Here is a 22,914-nt window from a genome sequence, read left to right on the forward strand (position 1 = left end):
GGCATGGGTAAAACCAGTGTAGGCTGGATCTCCAAGGTGCACTTGGACAGTCTTGGAAGCTGGCTGGAGCACCTGGATTATGTTCTTGGCAGCACTTATGCACAGTAGAAGGGGAGCTCAAAAAATGGCACTCTTTGACACTTACAGCTCCAAGGAGAGTTGTAGCAGTTTCCCATCAGTTTGGCAGACCTTCTAGTGTTGGTATACAGATTTATTTCATGTACAGGTGCCTAAAATGGGAGATAGGAAACAAATCCATGTGGAAGAATTCCAAAATATCTATGTAGATCCTCTGCATTCAAGGAGGTAGAACCTAATTTCCCACTCCTTAATCACTAACTATACATAATGACTTCCCTTGAAAGAGTCCATTATGGGGGGTTGGGAGTTTAAGTGTATGGTGAAGAATCCTGAAAAATAATGCCTCAGTCTGCTGATCAATGTCAAAATCAGTAATGTAAAGTCATAGTAAGGGTATGTTCTTTTTGTGATGAAAACATTATTTTACCTCTGTGGTATTTTTCCCAAGAATATACAACACCTGTATAATCATTAGAAAAACATCAGGCAAATCTCAATTGAGGAACATATAAGTGACCTATACTCTTCAAATCCATCAGTGATAAAAAAAAAAATGAGAAAAGTTTGAGAAACTGTCATATTTGTGACAGTTTTAGTTAAGAATCATATTTCAACATTTGTTCATCAATTATTAGAAATGCACCTACTGTTAGATGTTAATAATTAGGTAAACTAGTGTGGTATATATGGAGACTCTGTAGTATCCCCACAATTATCCTGTAAATCTAGAATTATTCTAAAGTTAAAGAGTTTATTTTTAAAACTATGATCATTTCATCCAGTAGCTAATGGTAAGGAATGAAGACAATTAATATAAATGTTTCTTGGTTTCCCAGGGAAAACTATTTCACTGTAGTTATGATGATAGAGGACATAATATCATAGTGTAACCAATAATATATTCAATATTTAAACACTTGATAAAGCTGTTTGTCTTATTTGATATGTTAGGCCTCTACTTATTCTTAGTAGTCGTAGTTGTTGTTGCTCAGTCATCAAGTCATGCCTGACTCCTTGTAACACCGTGAACAGCAGCATGCTAGGCCTCTCTGTCCTTCACCAACTCCCAGAGTTTGCCCAAGTTCACACCCATTGAATAAGTGATGCCATCAACCATCTTATCCTCTATCACCCACTTCTTAAGCCTTCAATTTTTCTCAGCATCAGAGTCTTTTCCAAAGAGTCAAAGATTTGTGTCAGGTGACCAAAGTATTGAAGCTTTAGCATCAGTCCTTCCAATGAATATTCAGGGTTGAGTTCTTTTAGGATTGACTGGTTTAATCTCCATGCAATCCAGGGGACTCTTAGGAGTCTTCTCGAGCACCACAGCGGGAAAGCATAAATTCTTCGGTGCTCTGCCTTCTTTATGATCCAACTCTCATATCTGTACATGACTACTGGAAAGGCTATAACCTAGACTGTAAGGACCTTTGTTGGCAAAGTGATGTCTTTGCTTTTTTTTTTAATATAAATTTATTTATTTTAATTGGAGGTTAATTTCTTTACAATATTGTATTGGTTTTGCCATACACCAACATGAATCAGCCACACGTATACACGCGTCCCCCATCCCAAACCCCCCTCCCTCTTACCTCCACATACCATCCCTCTGGGTCGTCTCAGTGCACCAGCCCCAAGCATCCAGTATCATGCATCAAACTTGGACTGGCGATTCATTTCATATATGATATTATACATGTTTCAATGCCATTCTCCCAAATCATATCACCCTTTCCCTCTCCCACAGAGTCCAAAAGACTATTCTATACATCTGTGTCTCTTTTGCTGTCTCGCATACAGGGTTATCATTACCATCTTTCTAAATTCCATATATACGCGTTAGTATACTGTATTGGTGTTTTTCTTTCTGGCTTACTTCATTCTGTATAATAGGTTCCAGTTTCATCCACCTCATTAGAACTGATTCAAATGTATTCTTTTTGATGGCTGAGTAATACTCCATTGTATTACCACAGCTTTCTTGTCCATTCATCTGCTGATGGACATCTAGGTTGCTTCCATATCCTGGCTATTATAAACAGTGCTGTGATGAACATTGGGGTACATGTGTCTCTTTGCTTTTTAATGCACTGTTTATGTTTGTCATAGCTTTCCTTATAAGAAGCAATTGTCTCCTAATTTCATGGCTGCAGTCACCATCCACAGTGATTTTGGAGCCCAAGAGGTAGAAATCTGTCACTGCTTCCACCTTTTTTCCTTCTATTTGCCATGAAGTGATGGAACTGGATGCCATGAACTTTGTTTCTTGAATGTTGTTTTAAGACTTTTTCACTATCCCCTTTCAACCTTATCAAGAAGTTCTTTCATTCCACATTGCTTTCTGCCATTAGAGTGGTATCATCTTCATATCTGAGGTTTTTGATATTTCTCCCAGTAATCTTGATTCCAGCTTGTAACTCATTCAACCCAGCATTTTACATGATGTGCTCTGCATATAATTTAAATAAACAGGGTAACAATAAACAGCCTTGTAGTATTCCTTTCTCAATTTTGAATCAGTCAGTTGTTCCAAATAATGTTCTAGCTGTTCCATCTTGACGCACATATAGGTTTCTTAGGAGACAGGAAAGATGATCTGGTATTCCCGTCTCTTTAAGAATTTGCCAAGGTTTGTTATGATCCACACAGTCAAGTGGAAAAAGGAAGAGAGTTCCAGAAAAACATCTATTTCTGCTTTATTGACTATGCCAAAGCCTTTGACTGTGTGGATCACAATAAACTGTGGAAAATTCTGAAAGAGATGGGAATACCAGACCACCTGATCTGCCTCTTGAGAAACCTGTATGCAGGTCAGGAAACAACAGTTAGAACTGGACATGGAACAGCAGACTGCTTCCAAATAGGAAAAGGAGTACGTCAAGGCTGTATATTGTCACCCTGTTTATTTAACTTATATGCAGAGTACATCATGAGAAACGCTGGGCTGGAAGAAGCACAAGCTGAAATCAAGATTGCCAGGAGAAACATTAATAACCTCAGATATGCAAATGATACCACCCTTAAGGCAGAAAGTGAAGAGGAACTCAAAAGCCTCTTGATGAAAGTGAAAGAGGAGAGTGAAAAAGTTGGCTTAAAGCTCAACATCCAGAAAACGAAGATCATGGCATCTGGTCCTATCACTTCATGAGAAATAGATGGAGAAACAGTGTCAGACTTTATTTTGGGGGGCTCTAAAATCACTGCAGATGGTGATTCCAGCCATGAAATTAAAAGACGCTTACTCCTTGGAAGGAAAGTTATGACCAACCTAGATAGCATATTCAAAAGCAGAGATGTTACTTTGCCAAAAAAAGTCTGTCTAGTCACGGCTATGTTTCTTCCAGTGGTCATATATGGATGCAAGAGTTGGACTGTGAAGAAAGCTGAGCACCAAAGAATTGATGCTTTTGAACTGTGGTGTTGGAGAAAACTCTTGAGAGTCCCTTGGACTGCAAGGAGATCCAATCAGTCCATTCTAAAGGAGATCAGTCCTGGGTGTTCTTTGGAAGGAATGATGCTAAAGCTGAAACTCCAATATTTTGGCCACCTCATGCGAAGAGTTGACTCATTGGAAAAGACTCTGATGCTGGGAGGAATTGAGGGCAGGAGGAGAAGGGGACGACAGAGAATGAGATGGCTGGATGACATCACCGACTCGATGGACTTGAGTTTGAGTGAACTCCGGGAGTTGGTGATGAACAGGGAGGCCTGCTGCTGCTGCTGCTGCTGCTGCTGCTGCTAAGTTGCTTCAGTCATGTCCGACTCTGTTCGACCCCATAGACTGCAACCCACCAGGCTCCCCCATCCCTGGGATTCTCCAGGCAAGAACACTGGAGTGGGTTGCCATTTCTTTCTCCAATGCATGAAAGTGAAAAGTGAAAGTGAAGTCGCTCAGTCATGCCCGACTCTTAGAGACCCCATGGACTGCAGCCTACCAGGCTCCTCCATCCATGGGATTTTCCAGGCAAGAGTACTGAAGTGGGGTGCCATTGCCTTCTCCGACAGGGAGGCCTGGAGTACTGCAGTTCATGGGGTCGCAAAGAGTCGGTCACGACTGAGCAACTGAACTGAACTGAACACAGTCAAAGGTTTTCCATAGTCAATGAAACAGAAACAGATGTTTTTCTGGAATTCCCTTGCTTTCTCTTTGATCCAGCAAATGTTGGCAATTTGATTGCTGGTTTCTCTGCCTTTTCTAAAACCCAGCTTGAACATCTAGAATTTCTCTGTTCATGTGCTGCTGAAGCCTCACTTGAAGGATTTTGAGCATAACCTTACTAGCCTTGGTGATTTAGTTGCCAAGCTGTATCTGTGTCTTAAAACCACATGAATTGTAGCCCATCAGAGTGCCTCTTCCCAGTCAAGAACACTGGAGGGGGTTGCCATTTCCTTCTCCAGAGGATCTTCCCAACCCAGGAATTGAACCGGGATGTCCTGCCTTGCAGGCAGATTCTTTACTGACTAAGCTATGAGGGAATCCCTACTAGCATGGGAAATGAGTGCAATTGTCCCGTAGTTTGAACATTCTTTGGTACTGCCCTTCTTGGGAATTGGGATGAAGACACCTTTTCCAGTCCTGTAGCCACTGCTGGGTTTTCCAAATTTGCTGCAATATTTACTGCAGCACTTTCATAGCCTCATTTTTTAGGATTTTTAATAGCTCCTCTGGAATTCCATCAGCTCCAACAGCTTTATTGGCAGCAATTCTTCCTAAGGCCTACTTGACTTCACACTCCAGACTATCTGGCTCTGGATGAGTGATCACACCATTGCAGTTATCTGGGTCATTAAGATCTGTTTTGTACAGTTCTTCTGTGTATTCTTACCATCACTTCTTGATCTCTTCTGCTTCTATTAGACCTTTACCATTTTTGTCCTTTATGTGTCCTATTCTTAAATTGATTTAAATTCCGAATTGTTCTTATGTCACATACTTAAAGAACTAAGCTTAAAAATTAATTGTAACTCTTTCTTTCCAAGCTATAATCTCAATTTAAGGATGAAAATTTGATATATCATAATTTATGTTAGGTGGATACATCAAATTTAAGTTTGTTCTTGGGAGTTTCTGCCCATGAACATAGAGGGGAAAAAATGACTTTCTATATATATCCATTCACTTGAGCTTTCATAAACAAAGTCCTCAAATACAAAATGAAAATATTGACAATACTTCATATGCATACCTATCCCTCTAATCTCCATTAATTTTCCTAAATTGCATTTAGTAGTAATAATATTTGGTCATGTGACATTTCTTATAAGTTAGATTTCTAAAGTTAAAGAAAAGTATTTTAGTGCAGTTTGGGTAATTTTTAAATGATGGTGCTTCTTAAATTGAGAGAATAAAGTTATTGCAACTTCTTTCTCTGAAGTATTTGTGTGTTTTATTTCATTTTTAGTTTAAAACCATATTAGAATTTATTCTTGGTCTCCATAATAGTAAATTGGATGTTAGCTGTAGAAAATGTATTGATTTATCTTATCTATTGCTTTATAACAAATTAGTCTAAAATTTAGCAGCCTAAATCTAGGAACATTTATTATCTTGCAGTTTCTATAGGTCAGCAATTTAGTAACACTGCAGCTGCATAATTCTGCCTTAGAGTCTCTCAGGAAGCTGTAATCAAGTATACAACCAGGGGCACATTCCATCCTAAGGCTTGAATGGGGAAAGATCGACTTTCAAGCTCACTGTCATTGCTATGAGCAGGATAAAACAGATCCATTGCCAAGCTCACTCACGTGAGACTTTCATAGTGCTACATCACAGTAAGGTACTTGGCTTCCCAAAAGTGAATAATCAAGTTGATAGTAAGAGAAAGAAAAGACTCAAAATCAAGCTATATTATTATATAACATAGTTTTAGAAGTGACAACCAATCATTTTTCCAGTGGTATTTTATTAGAAGCAAGTCAGTAAAGTCTAGCCTGTGCTCAAGAGGAAGGCATTTCACAGGGGCATGAATATAAGGAGGCAGGGATCAGTGGGTACTATCTGAGAAGCTGCCTTACAACAGTTAAGAAGTACCATCTTTCCCTTTTCATTATATGTATATAACACATAGGGGAAAGCAATAGGGGATTACAAGTAAAATAGAACAAAACAAAACATTGCAACTTTCATTTTTTGTGAAACTGGAAGACATGTTCTTCAGTTGCTAAATCAAGTCCAAATCTTTGCAAATCCATGGACTGCAGCACACTAGGCTTCCCTGTCCTTCACTATCTCCTGGAGTTTCCTCAAATTCATGCCCATTGAGTTAGAGATGCCATCCAACCATCTTATCCTCTGCCACCTCCTTCTCTTTTTGCCCTCAATCTTTCCCAGCATCAGGGTTTCTCCCCCACCCCCAAATGAGTGGGCTCTTTGCATTAAGTGGGCAAAGTATTGAAGCTTTAGCTTCAGTTCTTCCAATGAATATTCAGGGTTGATTTCCTTTAGGACTGACTGATTTGATTTCCTTGCTGTCCAAGGGACTGTCAAGAGTCTTATCCAGCACCATATTTGAAAGCATCAGTTCTTCAACACTCAGCCTTCTTTACTGCCCAACTCTTATATTCATACATGACTACTGGAGAAGCCGTAGATTTGACTATATGAACCTTTGTTGGTAAAATTTGTCTCTGCTTTTTAATACACTGTTTAGGTTTGTCATAGCTTTCCTTCAAAGGAGCAGGTATCTTTTAATTTCATGGCTGCAGGCTCCACCCATGGTGATTTTGGAGCCCAAGAAACTAAAGTCTGTTGCTGTTTCCATCTTTGCTCTATCTATTTGCCATGAAGTGAAGAGACAGGATGCCACAATTTTAGTTTTTTGAATGTTGAATTTCAAGCCAGCTTTTTCACTCTCCTCTTTCACTTTCATCAAGAGGCTCTTTCGTTCCTCTTTACTTTATGCCATCTTAGAGTGGTATCATCTCCATATCTGAGGTTGTTGATATTTCTCCCAGAAATGTTGATTACAACTTGTGATTCACCCAGCCTAGCTTTTTGCATGATGTACACGACATAGAAGTTAAATAAGCAGGGTGACAATATAAAGCCTTTTCATACTCCTTTCCCAGTTTTGAAGCAGTCATTATTCCATGTCTGTCTGGTTCGAACTGTTGCTTCTTGACTGACATACAGGTTTATCAGGAGGCTGTAAAGTGGTCTGGTATTCCCATCTCTTTCAGAGTTTTCCACAGTTTGTAGTGATCCACACAGTCAAAAGTTTTAGCACAGTCAATGAAACAGAACCAGATGATTTTCTGGAATTCCCTTGCTTTCTCTATGATGCAATGAATGCTGGCAATTTGATCTCGGGTTTTTCTGCCTTTTCTAAACCAAGATGGTACATCTATACTGCTAAAGCCTAGATTAAAGGATTTTGAGCATAATCTGAAAGACATATAAATCCATATATTACAAAGTATCCATAAGGATTACCAAAATCAGTGGCCCTCCCAAATCTACAAGGAAATTGAGAGGAAAATTAAAGAACAAGGGTTGGGAATGTAGAGATTGCAGCAAAATTAGAATGACCATACAATTTATCACTGAAACCAGAATAAATTTTGTGTTATTTCACTCATTGTGAGAAAGTCATATTGAAGTGCATGCGGGAATATTATTCATTTTCAATACTGGCAAAATTACCTAGATTTTACAACTATTAATAGCATTTGGCACAACCTCTATGGAGGAGAATAGGACAGCAGAGGATGAGATGGTTGGATGGCATCACTGACTCAATGAACTTTAGTTTGACAAGCTCCAGAAGATGTAAAGGTCAAGGAAGCCTGGTGTGCTGCAGTTCATGAGGTCTCAAAGAGTCAGACATGACTGAGTGACTCAACAGCAACTATGGAGAGTACTATTTGGGTGTCTATTAACATTAAAAATATATGTACTCTCTGACTACTTCCACCTCTGGAAATTTACCTTATGGATATCCTACACACATATCATGCTGTTTTTTGCAGCATTACCTTTAGAGCAAAAGCTTGGACTGCATAAATATCCATCAATAAATAAAGTAAGATTGATACCAAAAATGAAATTCTATGAAGCTGTTAAATAAGATAAAATAGAGAATGATGATGTTGTTTATGTGCTGATATGGGGAGATCTCCAAGATATATTTTTAAGTGAAAAAAACAAAGTTGAAATCAGTATTTATAATATATATTAATATGATAAGTTTGTACAGAAAAGGGAGATGCATTCATTTTCTATTGTTGCTGTAACAATTTAACAAAAATTTAGCAGTTTAACACTACACACATTTATTATCTTACAGTGTTGTAGGTCAAATCTGACACAGGTTAGGATAAGGTGTCGGCAGGGTGTTCCTCTCTGGGGTTTCTAAATAAAAATCTGTTTTCTTGCTTATTTAAGTTAGCAGAATTCAGTTCCAGCACTTATAGGACTGTTTCTTACTAGCCGTTATCTGAGAGCAATTCTGAGATTCTAGAGGCTGTTGAGTTCTTAGGCTCACCATCCACTTCCTCCATAATCAAAGCCAGCAATGGCAGGTCAAGTCCCTGTCATGCTTTGAATCTGTTGCTTCTCCTTCCCTGGTTGTATCTCTCTCTGACAGCTTTTCTGCCTCCTCCTCCTATTTCTAAGAGTGCATGTAAATATACAGGGCCTATCAGAATAATCCAGGATCAGTTCAGTTCAGTTTAGTCACTCATTCATGTCCAGCTCTTTGCAACCCCATGGACTGCAGCATGCCAGACTTCCTTGTCCATCACCAACTCCTGAAGCCTACTTAAACTCATGTCCATCGTGTTGGTGATGCCATCCAACCATCTCATCCTCTTTTGTCTCCTTCTCCTCCTGCCTTCAATCTTTCCCAACATCAGGGTTTTTTCCAATGAGTCTGTTCTTTGCATCAGGTGGCCAAAGTATTGGAGTCTCAGCTTCAGCATCAGTCCTTCCAATGAATATTCAGGACTGATTTCCTTTAGGATTGACTGGCTGGACCTCCTTGCAGCCCAAGAGACTCTCAAGAGTCTTCTCCAACACCACATTTCAAAAGCATCAATTCTTCTGCTCTCAGCTTTCTTTATAGTCCAACTCTTACATCTATACATGACTACTGGAAAAACCATAGCTTTGACTAGACAGACTTGTTGGTAAAGTAATGTTTCTGCTTTTTAATATGCTGTCTAAATTGGTTTTAGCTTTTCTTCCAAGGAGCAAGGGTCTTTTAATCTCGTGGGCTGCAGTCACCATCTGCAGTGATTTTGGAACTCAAAAAAATAAAGTCTCTCATACTTCAAAATTTAAAGCCTTAATTCTATCTTCAATGTACCTTTAGCCTGGTTCTGTAAAATAATACACTCATGGGATCCAATGTATTTGGGGGCCCATAGGAAATAAATTGGAGAAGGCAATGGCATCCCACTCCAGTACTCTTGCCTGGAAAATCCCATGGATGGAGGAGCCTGGTAGGCTGCAGTCTATGGGGTTGCTAAGAGTCGGGCACGACTGAGCAACTTCACTTTTACTTTTCACTTTCATGCTTTGGAGAAGGAAATGGCAACCCACTCCAGTGTGGGTTGCCTGGAGAATCCCAGGGACGGGGGAGCCTGGTGGGCTGCCATCTATGGGGTCGCACAGAGTTGGACATGACTGAAGCAACTTAGCAGCAGCAGCAGCAGGAAATAAATATTCAACTTTGTTTATTACATATACAACAAAACTAGGGAAAGATACTTACAGAACTCAAGAACAGTGGTAACATGGGAAGAGCTGTTGTGATTAAAAGAAAAATGTGGTAGACAGATTTATACTATTTGTCTTTTCACATATGCTATAACCATCTAACTGTAGTACCCACTTAATCATTCACAGAAAAGTAAATAAAGGTCCAATAAATAGTGAAATTATATAAATACATGTTAAGCAGTTTTAACCCTCTCTTCCCGAGTCTCTGTTATCCAATTCTCATTCTGACTATTCTGATTTATAGTTTGCTTTGGAGATACTTCAAAGTATTTGGAGATACTTTGGGCTTCCCTGATAATTCAGTAGGTAAAGAATCCACTTGCAATGCAGGAGAGCCCAGTTCAATTCCTGGGTTGGAAAGATCTGCTGGAGAAGTGATATGTACCCACTGTAGTATTCTTGGGCTTCCCTGGTGGCTCAACTGGTAAAAAATCTGCCTGCAATGTGGGAGTCCTGGGTTTGATCCCTGGGTTAGGAAGATCCTCTGGAGAAGGGAAAGGCTATGCATTTCAGTATTCTGGCCTGGAGAATTCCATGAACTGTATAGTCCATGGGGTTGCAAAGAGCTGGACATGACCGAGCAACTTCACGTGAAGATACTGGTGGCAAGTATCTCAGTGAGACCTGCTTTGTTCCCTCATGTGACGTCACAAACGGACAGCCTCCTCTTTTCACACAGGATATCTTATTTTCCTTTCAAATTGATTTTTTAATTTATTCAAACTCGTTTCTTTTTAAAGAACTCCCCAGGTCTTTTCTCTTTGGCTATCCAGAAAATATTCTGCCACTAAACTTTGTTAGCAAATTGAATTTACTGACCTCTTAAATTCAGGAAAAATGTCAACAGTCTTGGGGATTAATACTCATTTCACAATTTGACTTTGACCTGAGTTTCTTTAAATTCATTTCATTTTCCATGTTATATTGTGGTTTAGATTCCTCTTGATTGCTATATCCATAACCACCTGGGTTCAAACATTTTGGTTGCTATTAAACTGTTACTGAAACAATCTTTTAAGCCTATTGTACAGAGCAGTATTTGAAAATGCACTTTCTTCTTCAAAAAGCCCAAATTTGCCCTAATTTAATTCTTACAATCTTTCTACTGGCCAATTTCATCATCCTTCAGTTTGATCAATTCCAGCAATCCCTTATGTAAAAATGTGAAAATGCCTGTGTCTGATCAATTCATCAAGTGAGTTTTCTGAATAAACTAGAGTCTGGGATGGTCTTAAGAGTCACAAAATTGAAGCATCTACATACATGAATCACTTAGTTTTACAATTTAAGATAAATGGATCATATTTGCTGTGAATTGGTAGTTATTATACTATTGAATGGAGTGAGTATGAAATAGTTCTATCTCACTTTTATGCTGAAATTTCCAGAACTCTCAAACAAATGTTTTTCTATATCTTAAAAGAGTCTGAACCCCTAGCACAATATTCAATAACTAAAAAACAAACAATGCAAACAAACATACACAAAGACACACATACAAACAGCTTCAGATAGAAACTGTGCCTAGTGGGGCGTTTAACAAAGTTATCAGTTTTGTACTTAGGCCACTAAAGACAAAACACAGACAACAGTATGCATAAATTGAAAGACTGTTACACAGCACACTTGAAAATGTTATATTTACATGGCAACCAGCTTATTATATTTACATGAACATATGGCACAGGTTCACTAAAATCTTAAAAACAGATGGACATGAAGAATGAACTAGTAATTAACAAAGCTATATGTTGATTAAAACAGCATGTGGTTAATTTTTAAAGATTGCTGATCTTTATTAAGGATGGTGAGGCTGAAAAATCAAATATTTTTGGCTAACATATCAATTGACCAGAGAGGCAGTGATAAATACTCTGGTCATTAAAATGCTATTTCAGTCTTGTTACCACAAACCTTGACTGCATGAAACATAGTTATAGAAGTAAAATTCAAAAATCTATTAGGTCTCTGAAGCTCTCTGTTTCTTGTTATCTACAGAGGGGAGCTGAGAAGTCACATTATAATTTGGGAATAATAACATACAAAGATGTATGTTATTTGAATATTGTTTCTATGTTCAGAATCATTTCAGTCAACTCAGTGCCTCCCATTGCCCTTCATCCATCCTAAAGTCACATTGTGTACTTCTCTGAGCTCTCCAAATAGGCACCCTCTTGTTGCCAAGCAACCACAGATTTTCTACAAGTGCCTGTGCCATGTGTACTTAAACCGCAGTTGGCCTTTTTTCTCCTTCAACTTTTCAAAGTTTAGAAAAATAAATATATGACAGTCAGGTAGAGCTGTGGATATTGTAAAGGACTGTACTGGGAAGTCAAACAATTAAAAAGAGATACACACACATATATACACATATCCCCTTTTAAAAAGCTTTTATAAATATATTAGCAATTATATATGTAATAATGTATATGTCTGCCTTTTTAAAACGCCTTTATAAATAATTTAAAAATCAATTCAAACAGGTGAAGAAAAACTATTTCTTTTTCCTAAGATAGTAGGTATTTTGTATTTTATACAAAATATTTTTTTGGATAGATATTTTGTATTTTATATCCAATAGCAAGTAAGTCGATAGCTATTCCTGTGATTTTCTATAAAGCATTATAGAGCTTCATTGTGGATACACAGAATGTCAGTTCTGATGGCCAACTTACAATCGATGAGCTCTAGTTACAGTCCTTTTTTCCAGATGGAGTTTTTCTAGGTTGAATGGCCTTGATTTCCAGGGACAATTATTGAAAACAGTTGCTATTAGCACCAATTTGCAAAAAGAGGATAATTTTAGAAAATAGATCAATTATGGCTGTGTCAAAGAATGAGCCCTTGTGGAGGATTTAAAAAAATACTAAGGACTTAATCAACATTCAAGAAGTAATACATCTCACTATAAATTTTCTCTCATTTAAAGTCAAAATTTTTCCCCTTTGTAAACGTTTTTTTTTTTTTTAATTTTCAGGACAAAATAGGCAATTTTATTTTCATTTTGTTATATATTCCCAGTGGGGTTCAGGATATACTATCCCAAAAGATGGCACTTGGTTTGCTGAATATTGTAAGCTGAAGGAGTTTGAGAAAATAGCAGAAGCAGGAAAGTCACTCAGAGTAACTTTCCCCTGCCCTTCTGCCCTGAAATAGGCCATAAAATCCTCGTGTGACAGTGGCTTTCCACCCAGAAGAGAGCAGCATCTTTCTCTCTGAAGACAATGGGACCCAGAGAAGGATCCAAACAGGCCTTCCTAAGGTTTTCCCAGATTGCTACATTTACCTCATATTCCTTGATTATTGTATTTCTCCACAACTATCTGCTCTTTATCAAACCCAGCATAAAAACAGTTTTAAACATTTCTTATGGTCTTCATTTTTTTAACTTGTGTCAAGTAAAACTACATATGTATATATATATACTTTTTATCCTGCTAATCTGTCAGTTTAATTTCAGACCCACCCAGGGACCATAACAGTGTAGAAGAAACTTTTTTCTCCCCGCATCGCTAAGTTAACTGTCTTCCATAAATATTGACTGATAATTACCACTGAGAGATTTAGAGTCTTAAGTAGAATCTTTTTCGGGAAGCTGAACCGAACTGGGTAACCTGTGAATTTCAGAGGAAACATGTATCTTCATCAAGCATGGTATAAATGGCTCTTATTGGCTAACCCAAGACTAGGAAGACTCTGGAACCATATTGCCTTGCTCATTGTCTTGTCTTCATCACCTGCCAGCTGAGTGAACTTGAAAACACTTTTCTTTGTTATACCTCAGTTTTCTCTCATAGATAGAGAAGATAATAGTACCTATTACATGGCTGTTGTAAAGATGAAATGAAATAGTGTAAAGTATTCACTACCTTATACATTTAAGTAACATATAAACAGTAATTATTCAGTGAGGCTCCTTTGACTTTGTCTCTGAAGTCACTCAGCAGGCTCATGTCTCCATTATTATGAATTTATGAATGGATTTCTCCTTTTGTCTGTCTTCTACTGGGAACTTAACAAGACACCACCTCTCCTGGAAACCCAAAATAAATATTTTACCAATAAGAGGAGCTGAAACATTCTGTTACTGGCACCCAGCTTATAACACTTGTTTTACTATTTAAGTTCAGTTTTTGCTTTTTTTTGGGAGGTGAGGGGTATTATTTTAGATGATGGATTGGTTCATATTTAATTTGGTCATCCAAAAATGCTGAAAATGTGAAATAATTAGGAAACAGTCAGGGTCCAAGGTTGTTGGGAAAAGTCCCAAGCCACTTAGCATTGAACTGTTAGTGATGGCATGACTGAAAATGGAAGCAGGGCCACCATTTCAAGTATAAGAATGAGCCTCTGCTGTTTCCAACCCTCTAATTGCCTCAGGGTCATAAACGAACCCTGTGTAAACCCCTCATGAAAAAATATTCAATGATAACAAGAGAATCATTTCTTTAATCTTACAGAACTGAATTGCACTATATGAGTTACCTGATAAAGATGAGTAAATTCAAGGGAGAAAGAATGAAGAGATGCAAAATGGTGAGTAAATCTACCTCTTAGACTATTCTCAGCATACTTTCCATCTTTCTCTACTTTTCAATAAAACTCATTAACAAAACATATAATTAAAATTTATATTGTTGATTATTGTATTTTTAAAGGTTTAGAATATTTAACTTCTCTTTCAAGTAATGTTTTTGCCTTGGCAACTAAACTTAGAAACATATTCTTTACCCTCCATAGTGAGTGAGTGAAGTCACTCAGTTGTGTCCTACTCTTTGCAACCCCGTGGAATGTAGCCCACCAGGCTCCTCCATCCATGGGATTCTCCAGGCAAGAATACTACAGTGGGTTGCCATTTCCTTCTCCAAGGGATCTTCCTGACCCAGGGATCGAACCCAGGTCACCTGCATTGCAGGCAGATGCTTTAAACTCTGAGCCACCATATCTCTTATTTAATATTAGTGAAAGTTCTCTTCTGTCAATTACCTACAGATTTTAACCTTCTCTTGCAAATTTTTTCTATTTAATTCAGTGTTAAAGGATGAGACTAAATTACAAATAGTTAAAAAATCTATAATTCTCAGTTCAAATTTACTGAGTCAATGTCCAGATTTAATTTTCTTCCTTTTTCCTATCATTAAAAGCATCTGTATCCCTAAATAATTTTAGAGAATAAAACATCATTCTTCGATTGAATTTTGATATCCTGTATTAACAGTTAAATTTGCAGAGTAGTTAATAGAAACGTGATCTAAAAGTATAATAAATACTTCCTGACACAGAATGCCTGAAAAATTACAGAAAAAGACTGCTATACACACCCACACACACACACACACACACACATACATCACTTCAGTTCAGCCACTTAATCGTGTCTGACTCTTTGAAACCCCATGAACTGCAGCACGTCAGGCCTCCGTGTCCATCACCAATGCCTGGAGTTCACTCAAACCCAAACCCATGTCCATTGAGTCGGTGATGCCATCCAACCATCTCATCCTCTGTCATCCCCTTCTCCTCCTGCCCTCAATCTTTCCCAGCCTCAGGGTCTTTTCAAATGAGTCTTTTTGCATCAGGTGGCCAAAGTACTAGAGTCTCAACTTCAGCATCAGTTCTTCCAATGAATATTCAGACTGATTTCCTTTATAATGGACTGGTTGGATCTCCTTGTAGCCCAAGAGTCGTCTCCAACACCACAGTTCAAAAGCATCAATTCTTTGGCACTCAGCTTTCTTCATAGTCCAACTCTCACATCCATACATGACCACAGGAAAAACCATAGCCTTGACTAGATGGACCTTTGTTGACAAAATAATGTCTCAGTTTTTGAATATGCTGTTTAGGTTGGTCATAATTTTCCTTCCAAGGAGTAAGCATCTTTTAATTTCATGGCTGGAATCACCATCTGCAGTGATTTTGGAGCCCCAAAAAATAAAGCCTGACACTGTTTCCACTGTTTCCCCATCTATTTCCCATGAAGTGATGAGACCAGATGCCATGATCTTAGTTTTCTGAATGTAGAGTTTTAAGCCAACTTTTTCCTCTCCTCTTTCACTTTCATCAAGAGGCTCTTTAGTTCCTCTTCACTTTCTGCCATAAGGGTGGTGTCATCTGCATATCTGAGGTGACTGACATTTCTCCCAGCAATCTTGATTCCAGCTTGTGCTTCCTCCAGCCCTGCGTTTCTCATGATGTACTCTGCATATAAGTTAAATAAGCAGGGTGACAATATACAGCCTTGACGTACTCCTTTTCCTATTTGGAACCAGTTTGTTGTTCCATGTCCAGTTCTAACTGTTGCTTCCTGACCTGCATACAGGTTTCTCAAGAGGCAGGTCAGGTGGTCTGGAATTCCCATTTCTTTCAGAATTTTCCACAGTTTATTGTGATCCACACAGTCAAAGGCTTTGGCATAGTCAATAAAGCAGAAATAGATGTTTTTCTGGAACTCTCTTGCTTTTTGATGACCCAGCAGATGTTGGCAATTTGATCTATGGTTCCTCTGCCTTATCTAAAACCAGCTTGAACATCTGGAAGTTCATGGTTCATGTATTGCTGAAGCCTGGCTTGGAGAATTTTAAGCATTACTTTATACCCATGTATAAAACCTTAAAGCTGAAATAATGTTTTAATTGTTTTCATATAGAATATTTTCTCTGACCACATGCAATTATCTTAAAAATTAATATCAAGCAGATAATGAAGAACCTTTAGAAATTTAGGAATTAAACTTTAATGACCTCTAAATCATAGAAGAAATAACAATAGATATCAAAACTACTTAGAACCTAGTAACAATAAAGCATTAAAATTTGGCCACATAATCAATGTGATCCTTAGAGGGAAATTTAACATTTAAAATATAAATGTTAGAGAAAAAGAAAGGCTAAAAATAATGTGGTAAGATTTAATTTAAGAAATTAGAAAATAAAGACAAAATAATTCCAAAGAAATTGAAGAACAAAAATGATATGCAGAAAATGATAAAATTGGAAGTTGAAGCTACACAAAAGAGAATCAACTAAGTCAGAATATAGTTATAGTTTTCTAGTTTCTTAAAGCTTTGTAAAATAGTTAAATCTGTGGGAATATTGGTAGAGCAGGGAAAGGGAAAAGAGAAATAACAACAGATTGAGAAGAGGTATATCGTAATAAGAGAATAGTATTGACTTTAGGTATACTAAAAGTGTTATTTTCAGTTGTAAACACTAATGAGAATGAAAATTCATAGCTATATCAAGTTGCCTTTATTATCACCTTAATAGAGTGTGGCTCAGATGGTAAAGAATCTGCCTGCAATGCAGGAGACTGGGGTTCCATCCCTGTGTTGGGAAGATCCCCTGAGAAGGAAATGGCAACCCACTCCAGTATTCTTGCCTTGAGAATTTTATAGACAAAGGAGCCTGGTGGGCTACAGTCCATGGGGTTACACAGAGTCAGACACAACTGAGCAAGTAATACATTTACTATCACAAAGAGAGATAAGAATACAAGTAGATGAAGCTCCCAATGCTAATTCCTCCAGAATATGAACCACACACCTGCAGTGAATAAGAAACCCGCCAAGTGTGAGAAGCCCAGTCCAGAAATCAGCTGCCTTTTATACCATTAGGTTGGAAAGATAGACAAGTTAGTGCTTAAGGACTGACCTGCTGCTGCTGAGTTGCTTCAGTCATGTTTAACTCATTGTGACCCCATGGACTTCAGCTCACCAGCCTTCTCCGCCCATGTGATTCTCCACATGAAAATACTGGAGTGGGTTGCCATGCTCTCCTCCAAGGAAGGACTGACCTGCTGCTGCTGCTGCTGCTAAGTCGCTTCAGTTGTGTCTGACTCTGTGCGACCCCATGGACTGCAGCCTACCAGGCTTCTCCGTCCATGGGATTCTCCAGGCAAGAACACTGGAGTGGGTTGCCATTTCCTTCTTGAATGCATGAAAGTGAAAAATGAAAGTGAAGTCACTCAGTGCTGTCCGACTCTTAGCGACCCCAGCCTACCAGGCTCCACCGTCCATGGGATTTGCCAGGCAAGAGTACTGGAGTGGGGTGCCATTGCCTTCTCTGAGGACTGACATACTACCATGTAATATGATTGACTGCTGTGCCACATCTAGGTATATCTGTGTTATACTTCAAGTTTACAGTGAGTGTGGCCATGTCCTTAATAAATATAAATAAACTTAGGAGAGAAAATTGGAAACTTTAAGACAATAGAAATAACCAAGAAGACTATAACTTCCCAAAACCGCTCAAAAGAAATCGAAGGAATCTATAATCATTAAAAAACTTGGTAGCCATTAAAAATTGATCACATACCAACAGTTTTACATGCAATTTTAACCAAAAATTCAAGGAATTGACATCTGATATATATAAATTGTTCCAAAGAATATAAAAAGAGTAACATACCTTTATTCTGTAAAGTTAATGTGACCTTATTACCATATAAAGAATAAATATGAAAGGGAAAAATTACAAGTGGACTTCACTTATAGATGGCCAAATTCTAAATAAAATAATATACAATGATAGAACAAATGTAAAATGAAACCATATAAAGATATAATTTTAGCACAGTACAATAAGTTACTGAGGAATCATGTAATGTAAAATAGATCATTATAGAGAAAAAATTAGATAAAAATTTAAAGGTGTACTAAAATAGATGAATAACTATGACATCCACATTGATAAAAAGACTCAATATTATAGATATCTCAATTATTCAAAAATATTACACCAATCAAGCTAAATATAATACCAATTGATATCCTAACAGAAGGTTTGGGAACTTGATATGTTGGTTTTAAATTTTATATTGAAAAGGAAAAGATCAAGAATAGTTATTGTATTGTTCACTCACTAAGTTACGCCCACTCTTTGTGAGCCCATGGACTGCAGCATGACAGCTTCCCTGTCCTTCACAATCTCGTGGAGTTTGTTCACACTCATGTCCATTGAGTCATTGATGCCATCCAACCCTTTCATTGTCTATCTCCCTCTCTTCCTGCCTTCAATGTTTCCCAGCATCAGGATCTTTTCCAACAAGTTGGTTCTTCATATCAGATGGCCAAAGTATTGTGGCTTCGGCTTCAGCATCAGTCCTTCCAATGAACATTCAGGGTTGATTTCCGTTAGGATTGACTGCTTTGATCTCTTTGCAGTCTAAGGGACTCTCAAGAGCCTTCTCCAACACCACAGTTCAAAAGCATCAGTTCTTCAGTACTCAATCTTCTTTATTTATATGAGAGTCCAACTCTCACATCCATACATGACTACTGTAAAGACCATAGCTTTGACTATACAGACCTTTATCAACAAAATGATGTCTCTGCTTTGTAATACACTGTCTAGGTTTGTCATAGCTTTTCTTCCAAGGAACAAGTATCTTTTAATTTCATGGCTGCAGTCACTGTCCCACATTGATTTTGGAGCCCAAGAAAATAAAATCTGCCACTGGAATTAGAATTGGAAAAGGAACCAGAGATCAAATTGCCAACATCCATTGGATCATCAAAAAAGTAAGAACAGCTAGGATACTGCTAACGAAGGTCAGTGAGGAGGATCTTTCCGTACAAGGTATGAAGATTTATTACAAAGCCATTGGTATTAGCACAATGATAACAATTATACTTCTTAATAAAAAAAAAAAAAACTCAGAAACATACACATGTACGGAAACTTGATAAATATAGTAGAAAAGGACAAGAAAGACAGAAAGACAATTTGTGATTGGTTCTCAAAACTAATTAAAGAATACATGAATAAACAGATATACTATGGTTAATAAGCAAGTGAAGCTGAAAAAATAAGCAAGTTTAAGCTATGAATTATCTTTTTTGGCTGTCTAAATATCAATTCAATAAGCCAGGTAAACTGAATCTCCACTTGACTTTTTGCTGTGTAAACGTAGTCTGGAAGACATTTTAAAGAAAGGAGGATGTTGTGAGTAATTGACCTTTTCTCTAGAAAGGAAATAGTGATATTTTCAACCACTACAGTAACATCAAGCAGGCCACACAAAAGGAAGGTCACTTTTTTATTGAAAAGGAGGGGAAAACACGGTGGAGAAATGTATTTTCTTCCGTAAATAATTGGAAGTCTTGTGTAGAAAATGAAAGGCATGAAGCTTTTAAGGGGACTATTAATGCTCCTTTCCTGAGCTTCACATCATATTAACATAGTATTATGTGGAAAAATGCACTGCATAGTGTCCTGTCACCAAGGACATTTTGGCCTGTGAGCCTCTCCACCTTAATTACAAGGTTATCTGAATCGCCAAAGGTGACTCCTTTGGATCAAGTTTAGCCACACCTTGTCAGTTTCAAGCATTATGAGCCTCATAATAAGTTTTAAAATGTAAAGTTGTACCCTGCAGCAGTTCGTAATGACAAAGTATGATTTTTCTGAATCTCTTAAAGGTAGTTTTGTCAAGGACTGAACATGCAAAACTGACCTTATCAGAGAGGTAAATGCAGCTCCAATTAAAACTGAACTGGGAAAAAAAAAAAAAAAAACTGAACTGGGGAGGAGATTTTGGAGGGGTGTTCAAAATGTTTAAGCCTCATAGATAAGGGACACTGCCATATGCTGCAGCATCTTTATTCTCATCCTGCAATTACAGGGATCAACAAAACATTGTTGGAAATCATTTCAGTTAGCATGGATGCTACTGTTGAGATTAGATTAATTAAACTGATAAATCCCAAGCATGGATCAAAAACATCTAGTAACATGAAAGCAATAAAAATATGAGACAGGCTAGGGCTGCCAAGAAGTTTTTCAAAGCTCCCACTGGCCTAGTATGATTGGAAAATCTACAATTTTGAAGAAAAGAAAATAGATCAAACGCCAGGTAAATATAAGTCTGAAGGTCTGGCATTCACCAGAAATGAGGCTTCATAACCAAGAGGAGCTTATCATAGCCAAAGCAGGATGCACAGTACATCAAAGTGAATTAGGCAGTTTCACCTCGGCATCCAATCTAATAACAAATAACATTGGGTCTTATTGGCAAGTGCTCTGTGCCTTCATAATTGAATGCTGAATATCAGTAACTGACCATGTAGTAGGAGCAATGACCTAAGGATGTAGAGATAGGACTGATTTAGATTATATCTGCATGTAAGAAAAATTCAGGCTCTTTTCCAGTGAAGAATTAACCTGAAAAATACACTGTGAAATCCCAAGAGAGTCAATTCCTAGATAGGTTGATAAGAAGTCCAGGGTCCCTGCGGAGGAGAAAGGGGTCTGGGGCTCTCAAGGAGTGATAGGGGTCTGGAATATTTAGGGAGGAGAAAAGGACAAACATCTTTTTTTTTTTTTTTCTAAACATTTCTAAGTCTTAGTCACATAAAACATTTTTTTTTCTTTAAGCCCACAACTGATGATTACACAGAATCATGGTCCACTGGAGAAGGGAATGGCAAACCACTTCAGTATTCTTGCCTTGACAACCCCATGAACAGTATGAAAAGGCAAAATAATAGGATACTGAAAGAGAAACTTCCCAGGTCGGTAGGTGCCCAATATGCTACAGGAGATCAGTGGAGAAATAACTCCAGAAAGAAGGAAGGAATGGAGCCAAAGCAAAAACAATACCTAGTTGTGGATGTGACTGGTGATAGAAGCAAGGTCCAATGCTGTAAAGAGCAATATTGCATAGGAACCTGGAATTTCAGGTCCATGAATCAAGGCAAATTGGAAGTGGTCAAATAGGAGATGGCAAGAGTGAACGTCGACATTCTAGGAATCAGCGAACTAAAATGGACTGAAATGGGTGAACTTAACTCAGATGACCATTATATCTACTACTGTGGGCAAGAATCCCTTAGAAGAAATAGAATAACCATCATGGTCAACAAAAGAGTCTGAAATGCAGTACTTGGATGCAATCTCAAAAACGACAGATTGATCTCTGTTCATTTCCAAGGCAAACCATTCAATATCACTGTGATCCAAGCCTATGCCCCAACTAGTAATGCTGAAGAAGCTGAAGTTGAATGGTTCTATGAAGACCTAAGAGATCTTTTAGAACACCCAAAAAAGATCTCCTTTTCATTATAGGGGACTGAAATGCAAAAGTAAGAAGTCAAGAAACACCTGGAGTAACAGGCAAATTTGGCCTTGGAGTACAGAATGAAACAGGGCAAAAGCTAATAGAGTTCTGCCAAGAGAACGCACTGGTCATAGCAAACACCCTATTCCAACAACACAAGAGAAGACTCTACACATGGACATCCCCAGATGGTCAACACCAAAATCAGATTGATTATATTCTTTGCAGCCAAAGATGGAGAAGCTCTATACAGTAAGCAAAAACAAGACTGGGAGCTGACTGTGACTCAGATCATGAACTTCTTATTGCCAAATTCAGACTTAAATTGAAGAAAGTAGAGAAAACCATTTGACCATTCAGGTATGACCTAAATCAAATCCCTTATGATTATACTGTAGAAGTGAGAAATAGATTTAAGGGACTAGATCTGATAGACAGAGTACCTGATGAACTACGCACGGAGGTTCATGACATTGTACAGGAGAAAAGGATCAAGACCATCCCCATGAAAAAGAAATGCAAAAAAACAAAATGGCTGTCTGAGGAGGGCTTACAAATAGCTGTGAAAAGAAGAGAAGTGAAAAGCAAAGGAGAAAATGAAAGATATTCCCATTTGAATGCTGAGATCCAAAGAATAGCAAGGAGAGATAAGAAAGCCTTCCTCAGCGATCAGTGCAAAGAAATAGAGGAAAACAACAGAATAGGGGAAGTCTAGAGATCTCTTCAATAAAGTTATAGATACCAAGGGAACATTTCAAGCAAAGATGGGCTCAATAAAGGACAGAAATGGTATGGACCTAACAGAAGCAGAAGATATTAAGAGGTGGCAAGAATACACAGAAGAAGTGTACAAAAAAGATCTTCATGACCCAGATAATCATGATGGTGTGATCATTCACTTAGAGCCAGACATCCTGGAATGTGAAGTCAGGTGGGCCTTAGAAAGCATCACTACGAACAAAGCTAGTGGAGGTGATGAAATTCCAGTTGAGCTCTTTCAAATCCTGAAAGATGATGCTGTGAAAGTTCTGCACTCAATATGCCAGCAAATT

The 22,914-nt window shown here is 37.9% G+C and overlaps 1 long non-coding RNA gene across 2 annotated transcripts in view; it reads left to right on the plus strand.

Annotated features, from left to right (window-relative positions):
• Positions 1-22,914, plus strand: part of LOC147375606 (uncharacterized) — a 70,388-nt gene that overhangs the window by 39,257 nt on the left and 8,217 nt on the right. For both annotated transcript variants that reach the window (XR_015161398.1, XR_015161399.1), the window contains one exon: positions 14,263-14,338. This is a non-coding gene — a long non-coding RNA (uncharacterized LOC147375606). The remainder of the gene's footprint in view (positions 1-14,262; positions 14,339-22,914) is intronic.

Source organism: Bos grunniens, chromosome 3 (assembly GCF_055505025.1).
Source record: "Bos grunniens cultivar Pamir isolate PY7600 chromosome 3, Bosgru_T2T1.0, whole genome shotgun sequence".
NCBI classification, from domain to species: Eukaryota; Metazoa; Chordata; class Mammalia; order Artiodactyla; family Bovidae; genus Bos; species Bos grunniens.